Consider the following 8,924-nt stretch of genomic DNA (forward strand, 5'->3'; position numbering starts at 1 on the left):
CCACACTCACACACACACATACATATATGATATAACATTCGTAACAAGAGGATAACGCGCATTTGTCGCGCAGTTGATGGGGGGACAGCATTCAGGATATTCTCGTTGTTTTATATGGGCGCAGCCAAATGCCAGGTGCCAAGTGGCAAGTGGCAAGTGGCAAGTGCCACGCCAATTGGTGCACGAATTTCATCAAGCTTAATGCTACTAATTGCATCAAGGTAGAGAAGGGTTTTCTTTTCTCGAATGTTACATAATAACTAAAGACCAAAAGATCAAACAAATATTATGTTAGTACAGTTAAGTATGGCTTAGTAACCCATCTGAAGTAATAAAATGCATACAAATTATAAATGTAAATAGCAACATTACAAATAACATACAGAGAAGGGGATAGAAAACTTACTATGTAAGTATTTAAAACATATAAGAAAGCTACTGACGACTGTGAGATACTCGCTACCCATTGTAAATGAAAGTAAAAAAATCTGGTATTAGTATATACCAAATTAATATACCGTAAACATACTAAAAATATAATAGAGACTATATTTGGTATATTTAAATATTACAGCATCCATGTACATAGGTTAAAATATACCAGATTGTCAGCCAACGAAAGGAAGATCCATTGCAGTAGAAGTTTTTTTCATACGAAAGTATTTCTTAAATACCTTTTACAAATTTTAAATCCGCTTATAAATACAAGGATTCGAAATTTCAAGGAGTGCTAACAAAACAAATAGGAAATCTACAGTCGAGTAAGCTTGACTGTGAGATGCTCGCTACTGAATAACACTGAATAATATAACCATATTGTAAAATAGCAATATACAAAATGAATCTACCAGAAATAAAAATACTGAAGATTACCGATGGATACATTTGGTATATATACATTCAAAATGTACCAGATGGTCAGCAAAACAAATAGACCTCATGGTTGTAGGCGTTTTTATACCCGCTACCCATAGGGTAGAAGGGTATTATAACTTTGTGTCAGCAGGAAATATATAATATGTAACAGGCAGAAGGAGGGATCTCTTCCTATAAATTACATATTTTGTTGATCAGTTGATAGCCATGTCCGTCCATGCCCGTATGAACACCTAGATTTCACAGACTGTAAGCGATAGAGATTTTCTACAACACTTTCTTTGTTTCAACGTAGATCTCAAATTCTCGAGACGTTCCCTTCTTTCCACGCAAATCAAATAAAATCGAACAGCAAGCTTTAATATTAACAACAGTAATTATAATTCCAGAAAATTTGGTTAAGGATGAGAATTTATCAAGTTATTAAAGAAATACTTTTGTATGGACTCCGCGATTGTTTTGCGATCCTTACGCGAGTTTTGCGCGATTTTTGCCTACCACGATTGTTCTGCGATCCTTCTGTAATTTACCGCAATCGTCGCACGATCCTTCCGCAATTATTACCCGGAATGATCGCTTCAAAATCGGTGAAAAATGCTGAACAATCGCGCATGAATCGTGAAATCTTATACTAAATTTGCATTTTAAGATTAAAAACATTTTATTTTAAGATTAAAATCTTGATTCAAAAATGTTTTCTTCTAAAATGAAAAGGAGATTGCAAATCACGACTAAAAATTATTTTAACAAAAAAAAGGGAATTTTGTTTTTGGTTTCTTAAAACAAATTAAAATTATTTCATAAACAGATTAAACAATCCTTTAAAATTAGGCCACATGTTCCAACTCTACTCGATTCGTATATCATTAGAAAGGAGTAAAAGTTATAACTATTGTAACTAATGTACAAAAAAAAAAAAAAAAAAAAAATGGAGAGCATACAAAAAAATGTGTATAAAAAATACGTTATATATTTTTTGTTTATTTTATTTCAAACAATCTAAATTTAAGAATGTTTGATTTCTTCTTGGTTCAATTTTAAGATTTTTTCATTCTTAAAACAATATTATAATCTTGAATTTGAATATTTGGCAATCTAGATTTTTTGTAGATTTTCGATATTGATTTAAGAATAAACCTTCTTCGTTCAATTTTGACACTAAAACAATCTTTTTTGATGTTTATGTTTTTAAGGCAGTGTCGAGTGAGTTCATTAAATGTTAGTTAAAAGTCGTGAATTGTATCTGGCAATAGCTCTTATGTCTATGGTGTGAATCTATGAATACGAGTGCGAGAGTATTCAATGTTGAAAATGAACTGCAATTTGCATTAAATCTATTTACAGTTCTTTCATCTGTCAAACTGAATGCTGACTCAGTGCGTGGATTCTGATACAGATACACAGCGAGAGAGATGAAGAGAAACAAGCTACTGCAACAGCAATCAGCAACCAGCAACCAGCAGCAGATACAAAGATACGAGCACATAAATTATGCCGTTTATTGGGCGACTGAAACTTAAACAGAGTGCGAGAGACCAAAAGAGCCCAAGGAGCTCAGACCAATAAACAAATTAATATGCCAATTTTTGCGACAATTTATGACAGTTGTAAAGCGTTTATTTATACGATGTATGGAACACAATAAGCAGAATAATCATAATAATTATTATTTTTATTGCAATAGAAACACTTTGTGCTAAAGATTATTTCTACGTTTCGAAATGTTAATTAAATAAAGCAAAATAGTGCGATATTAATTTTAAAATATACCGAAATAATATACCTCAAAAATACTAAAGATATACCGAACGTATATTAGGTATGCACATGCAGAACTACTTTCAAAATATACCTAGAGTGCAAAGTATACCAGATTTTCAGCCAAAGTAACTAAGAAACTTAGTAAATTTGTGTTTTTGCCTATACAAAAGTATTTCTTAAATGTTGTCGACAATTTTTATGGGATCGCAACCAAATGATTATAGCGAGTATATACCCGCTACCCATAGGCTAGAAAGGTATAATAACTTTGGGCCAGCAGGAAATGTTTGGAAGAAGGAGTCATCTCCGACACCATTGAATATATTTTGTTTTTTTTATGTACTCTATGAAATATTCTAAATGTAATAGTACATCGATATATTCGGTATAATTTAGTTTTTTTTGCTGTCGTTTTGATTATATTATAATGGGTAACGGGTACCTCATGTTCGAGCACACTCTACTGTATTTTTTTGTTTTTTTTCAAGTAGTTCTCAAAGTTGTTGTCTAATTTCTCATAATTGCAAATTTAAAACGATTCTATCATGTGAGCTGTTTCTTTTTATTTCTAAATAATGCACAATGAAAATAAATTATATTCGAAAAAAATCTTAAGAGAACTTATGGATCTAAAAAAAATTTTGTTAAGTAAACATTTAAAAATGAAAAAATCTTGCAACTAGATTTCGATCTTCAACAACGTAACTGACATGAGGAAAATGTTGCTATATTTATTTATTATTAATTGTAGCTTAAAATTAATTCTATTTAGCCAGAGCAATTGAGGTCTTCAGTCTGGTTTTGTTCAGCCCATTTTCTTATTTGTAAGTTTAATAAATTCGTTTACACTTTGTTTTGGGTTCACCTCTGTGAGGAGTTGGTTAGAGGTGGGGATATATTTTTTTTTTTATCATTTTGCAATGTTACTATATAAACACATTTAAAAAGTGAAACACGCAACTATTATTTATTTTTATCAAATTTGAGTCTTCAAATCTTTGATCTTGATTTTCGATAATTTGTTATTAATTAAGTCTTCACACTATAATATTATTTAAATGAAAATATTTTTTATAATTTGTCGAATGATGAATCTAGAATTATTGTAGAATTTTAAGGATCTTTTTTCTTAAACTTGTAGTTTTTTATGTGTAAAGCTATTAAAGCTAGTAATATTTACTATCCCTGTGTTGTTAAGATATTTTTTAAGTTGTATAGGTTCTTCACTTGGATAATAATAAAACAAATACTATTTTTACTATGACTATTATATGGTTAATATTATTGCATGATACTTGAGAGCAAGGAATCGGTTGTCGGTGGCATGTGGCATGTTGCATGTGGCATGTTGCACTCAGTATTTTGAGTAAGAGTTTAGTAGGTAAATTTCGCACGTGTTGCTGACCTGCAACACCGAAGCTGGCTTAGTGCGCAAATATAAAATGTGATTTTTGCGAAGTGCAACGAACAGCAGCAGCAGCAGCAAGGAGGAAGAAGGTGGGGAGGAGGTGGAGTGTGAGTGGGGAGGGGTGAAGAGAGGGATGTGTGGTCGCCGTTGGCAGTTCGACGAAGTGAAAAACAATAAATAATGCAGCCAATTAAAACTTTGGCTGTTTGCTTCGCACGCACAGGCAACACCAGTAACAACAACACCAGCAACAACAACAGCAACAGCAACAGTAACAACAACAGCAACAACACCTACCATTCATACGGGCAGGGCGAGCGTATACCGAGCGACTAATTGACAAACAACAGCAAATTGAATGCAATAAAGCACACACACACACATAGTCTGGTGTGTGTGTGTGTGTGTGTATGTTTTATATAGTATACTATAGTATGCTGGGCATGTGCATTAACAATGTGATTGACTGACAACAATCAATTAAAATCGAAAAATCAATGCAGTTTGGCATCTGAATGCGCCGAAGCAACAGAAAACTGAGCTGCCAAAGCATCATCATCATCATCATCATCATCATCATCATCATCATCATCATCATCATCATCATCATCATCATCATCATCATCATCATCATCATCATCATCATCATCATCATTATCATCATCATCATCATGAACGAGAATGCAACAGAACTTGCCTGGGATTGGGATTGAGATTGGGTTTTGGGTTTGAGTTTGAGTTTGAGTTCGAGTTTGGAATTGGGAATGCGAGTTACATTGGCATCACATCTGCTCTCTCTCTCTCTCTCTCTCGCTCTCTCACTCTGTCTTTCTTTCTGTCCTGGCAGTTCAAATTATTATAAACTTCTTCACTTTAATGGAATTGTTATCAAAACACATTATAAAAAGCAACGAGCGCCAATAAATGCACTTTGTCAATGCCAATTCACACAATAAATCTACAGCCAGATAGCAAGCTCGATTGAATGAGGACAGAGAAGGCGACGGCAACAGCAAAGTTGCAGATGCGACTGGGTCGGATGTCTGGCTATAGAGATGGAGCCGCAGCCGCAGTCGAAGCTGAAGCTGTTGCTGAAGCTGAAGCTGAAGCCGTTTGTCGCTGACGTTTTGCTGTTGCCTGTGTCTGGCTCTTGCTCATGCTTTGGCTTTGGCTGTGGCTCTGGCTCTGGCTTTGGGCAGCCAATAGGCAACAGCTCTCAACTTGCAGCTTCCAGCTCCCAGCGCCCAGCTCTTGAGTCTCGTGCAATGCCAGCACAGATCCAGGAAGCCAACCAGCCAGACAGACAGACAGACGGAGAGACGAAGAGACAGTCAGACTGTCAGCCAGCCAGACAGCCGCTGTGAGTTTGACAGCCCAGCAGCAACAGCAATAGCAACAGCAACTGGCAGCCAAATAAGTTATGCACCAAAACGAATTTCAAATGCACTGCAAAATCATTGGCAAGCCCTTCATTTAAGCTGATTTGTGATTATAATTGATTTATTTATAAATACAATAGCATACAGAGAACAAAAATCTGGGAGGAAAAGTCGATTTTGATTTCAAGAACTTTTCAATTTTCCAGAAATTCCAGATTGTAAAAATTATAACAAGATTTAGATCTCCAACTATAATTTGGAATGCAATGTTTGAATATAATAAGAATAATAAATCATATATGTACATACATATAATATATATATATATACATATATAACATAGGTGGAGGACAGTTGAACAAAGTGGTTCATTTTTCATTAGCAAGTGGATAAGTATTATATATGTACACAGAGATTCAACTCAGTAAATTCTCAATATTTATTAAATTCTGCAATTTAAAACCAATAATTTGTATATTTTACGATTTAAAGTCTTTAATTCAATATTCTGCATAAAAGGAACTTTTTAAAGCTTTCAAATTTAGTTATTTTAATAAAAAAAAGTAATATTATTTATGTGGGAACTTTAGGTCGATAAATCAATTTCGAACTTAGATAACGCTATTCAAAATATGTAAATATTATTTAATTTTTTTTTTATAAATTATACATATACTATACATATATATTTCCTGTCACATAAAAATTAAAAATATATTAAAGTACATACTATTCAATATTAATTAATAATTAATTAAATTTGTCATTTAATTTAAATATCCATTAAGAGCGCCAAAAAAAAATGGAAATTTAATAGCACCGAAAATCCGTAATTTATGCCACAGATTTTTTTTTTAAGCAACAAAATTCACAAATATTTATTATTTTCCTTATATTTGGATCTTGAAATAAAAGCTTAAAAGTGCTTCATAATTTTGAAATTCATCATCTAATATAACGAAATATTGTAATTGCCTTTGTTGCAATATTTTTATGTCAATGATTTCTTTATTACATAAAAATTTAAATAAACATTATTTACAGGTCATGCTATTAAAAATAATTAAAGTATCAATTATAAATTCAACGCAAACAAATTATATGGAAAGTTTCAATGTTTGATATTTCCAAAGAATTTCTGAAAGACTAATATAATTAAGAATGCTAACAAAAAACTAAACTAAACTAAAACATAAACTGAAATAATATTAAAAATAAGTAAAGCTTATTCGCGTAGCTCTGGATTGTTTATTATTTAGAACTAAGATTGATTTTAGGAATTTTTTCTATTTCACTTTTCAATACTATGTATTGTAGTATATAAATTGGGTTAATTTTTTTACGTTTTGCCCTTTGTCAGAAACAAATTCCAAAATCATTCTTAGGTATATTTAAAGTCCTAATCAAGAGCTGTAAGATTAATTTTTACTCACTTTCACTTTAGATATTTTTTCCAGAGAATTGTCCATATGCATAAAATCTATTCAACGCATTGTCAAAAAAGAGTTTTATAAAATATATTAATTTTTTTTTTTTTCAAACAACAATAAACAATTACTGTACTAAATTTATAATTGTATATATTTTTTGTTGTACTACAAATGTAGCTGAAGAAGAGTTTCTATAAATATATAAATTAAGCAAATGATTAACAATTATTGCACATTTTCAAGAATAAAAATATTAATGAATCAATTTAAAAGCAGCTGTTCTTGTGGCCAACAATATTTCATCTGAAAACACACAGAGGGGAACAAAAAAGTTAACTGGAATTTCTGGATGCAGATGTATCTATTTCCCCAAATTGAGTAAGCCGATGGATGGAGTATCGAAATTCGTTGACTAGTTTGTTAGTCTGACAATGGGCAAAACAAATCGCTGCACATATTCAATGTATCCGGCTTTGGTTGCTGGTTGCTGCTATTGAAACAAAGCTGAAGCTGATATGAAGCAGACTTTTGCCATGGAGTGAACGACAACAAAAACAAAAACAAAAACAAAAACAAAAACAAAAACAACAAGAAAAACGAAAACGATATAAAAAAATGCACAACGAGTTTTGGGTTTCGTTTTTCGAAGTTCAATCGTTGTGGCGTTGTCTGCATTGTTGTTGTTGTTGTTGTTGTTGCTGGTGTTGTAGACTCTATTGTTGCTGTTGTTGCTGTGGCTGTTGCAGTGAGTGTGCTTGTGTTGCTGGCTTTGCTGGTAAGCTTCGATTTCCGGCGCACAGTTCACGCAAAAGCATCTTTGAGATACATTTGTATCTGCGACTTTACAGCGCCATTAGCAAAGCAACCCGCATTCGATTGGCATTTGGAGTTGAGCTTTCAAAAAAGCTCTCAACGATCAACAACAACTGCAACAACTGCAACATCTACTCGTAAAAAGCAATTTCAATTGATTGCAAAATATAAGCTCGAAAATTAAATAATGCGGGAAAATACTTCTCTCATCTGTGGATTAATATTGGCATATGTGATGGCATTTATGGCTGCCGCACACAGCAGTCGCATGTTGCAAGTGGCAGGCATTGACCTCAGCAACAGCAACAGCAACAACAACAGCCACGTGCCTGCTGGCCAAACTTGTAAAGCAAAGCGAAGAGAAGAACAGATCAGAGTGAAGCTCGTCGGCTTCTGATACCTGCTGCTGCTGCTGTTGCAGCATCTTGGCCAAATTGCAGCCACGCCCCACAGCAAATTGCCACAGCCAGAGAACATGGCACGCACAGCAGTTGCATGAAAGCGGTTGCTGCTGCTGTTGCTGTTGTTGCTGTTGTTGCTGCCACGTCAATTGCTGAGAAGCTGCTCCAAGATCAGCCTGCTGACACCTTCAATTTACTGCGCCGACGCAACAGCAGCTTCAACTCAAGTCCTCTCAATTTATAGTGGTATATATATATAAAGAGTCCTACTATACTCGTATATATTTTAGTGCTTGTGTGTGGCAGTTGCAAGTCTCAAGTTGCAACCATTAGAGCTCATTATGCTTGCTCCGCCCGACACTTTGTTGATTTTCCGAGCCTGACATTTTGTGGTTTTCATTTTGCCCCGTTTTAACTAACTATTTATTCTCGCTCGTCTTTTATTATTGTTGTTCTTTCGCTTTGTGTGTGTTTTTTTTTGGAGTCGCCACGCTTCGTCGCTTGTGCGCCAGCGTGCGAAATAGAAGAATTGTCTAAATTAAAGTTGGAAATTAAAAACTTCACACGCACCTCTGTCTCTGTCTCTGTCGTTGTCGTTGTCGCTGTCTCCTTTGGTCAGCGCCCAAAGCAAAAGCTGAACGAATCAAATGGTTTAGATAACGTGGCAGATAGAGAGAGAGAGAGAGGAAGCAGCAGGGGGAAAAAGGTTGCAAGTTGGTGTGAATTGAGTAGGGAAACAAGGCGGAGAGAGAGAGGGGAAAGTGAGACCCACGCAAAGTCGATTCAAGTCAACGCATTTTGATTGACGACAGCGCCAAAGTCTTGATAAGAGAGACGCGCTCGTAAAAAGCGCGTC

This window comes from Drosophila sulfurigaster, chromosome X, assembly GCF_023558435.1.
Source record: "Drosophila sulfurigaster albostrigata strain 15112-1811.04 chromosome X, ASM2355843v2, whole genome shotgun sequence".
NCBI classification, from domain to species: Eukaryota; Metazoa; Arthropoda; class Insecta; order Diptera; family Drosophilidae; genus Drosophila; species Drosophila sulfurigaster.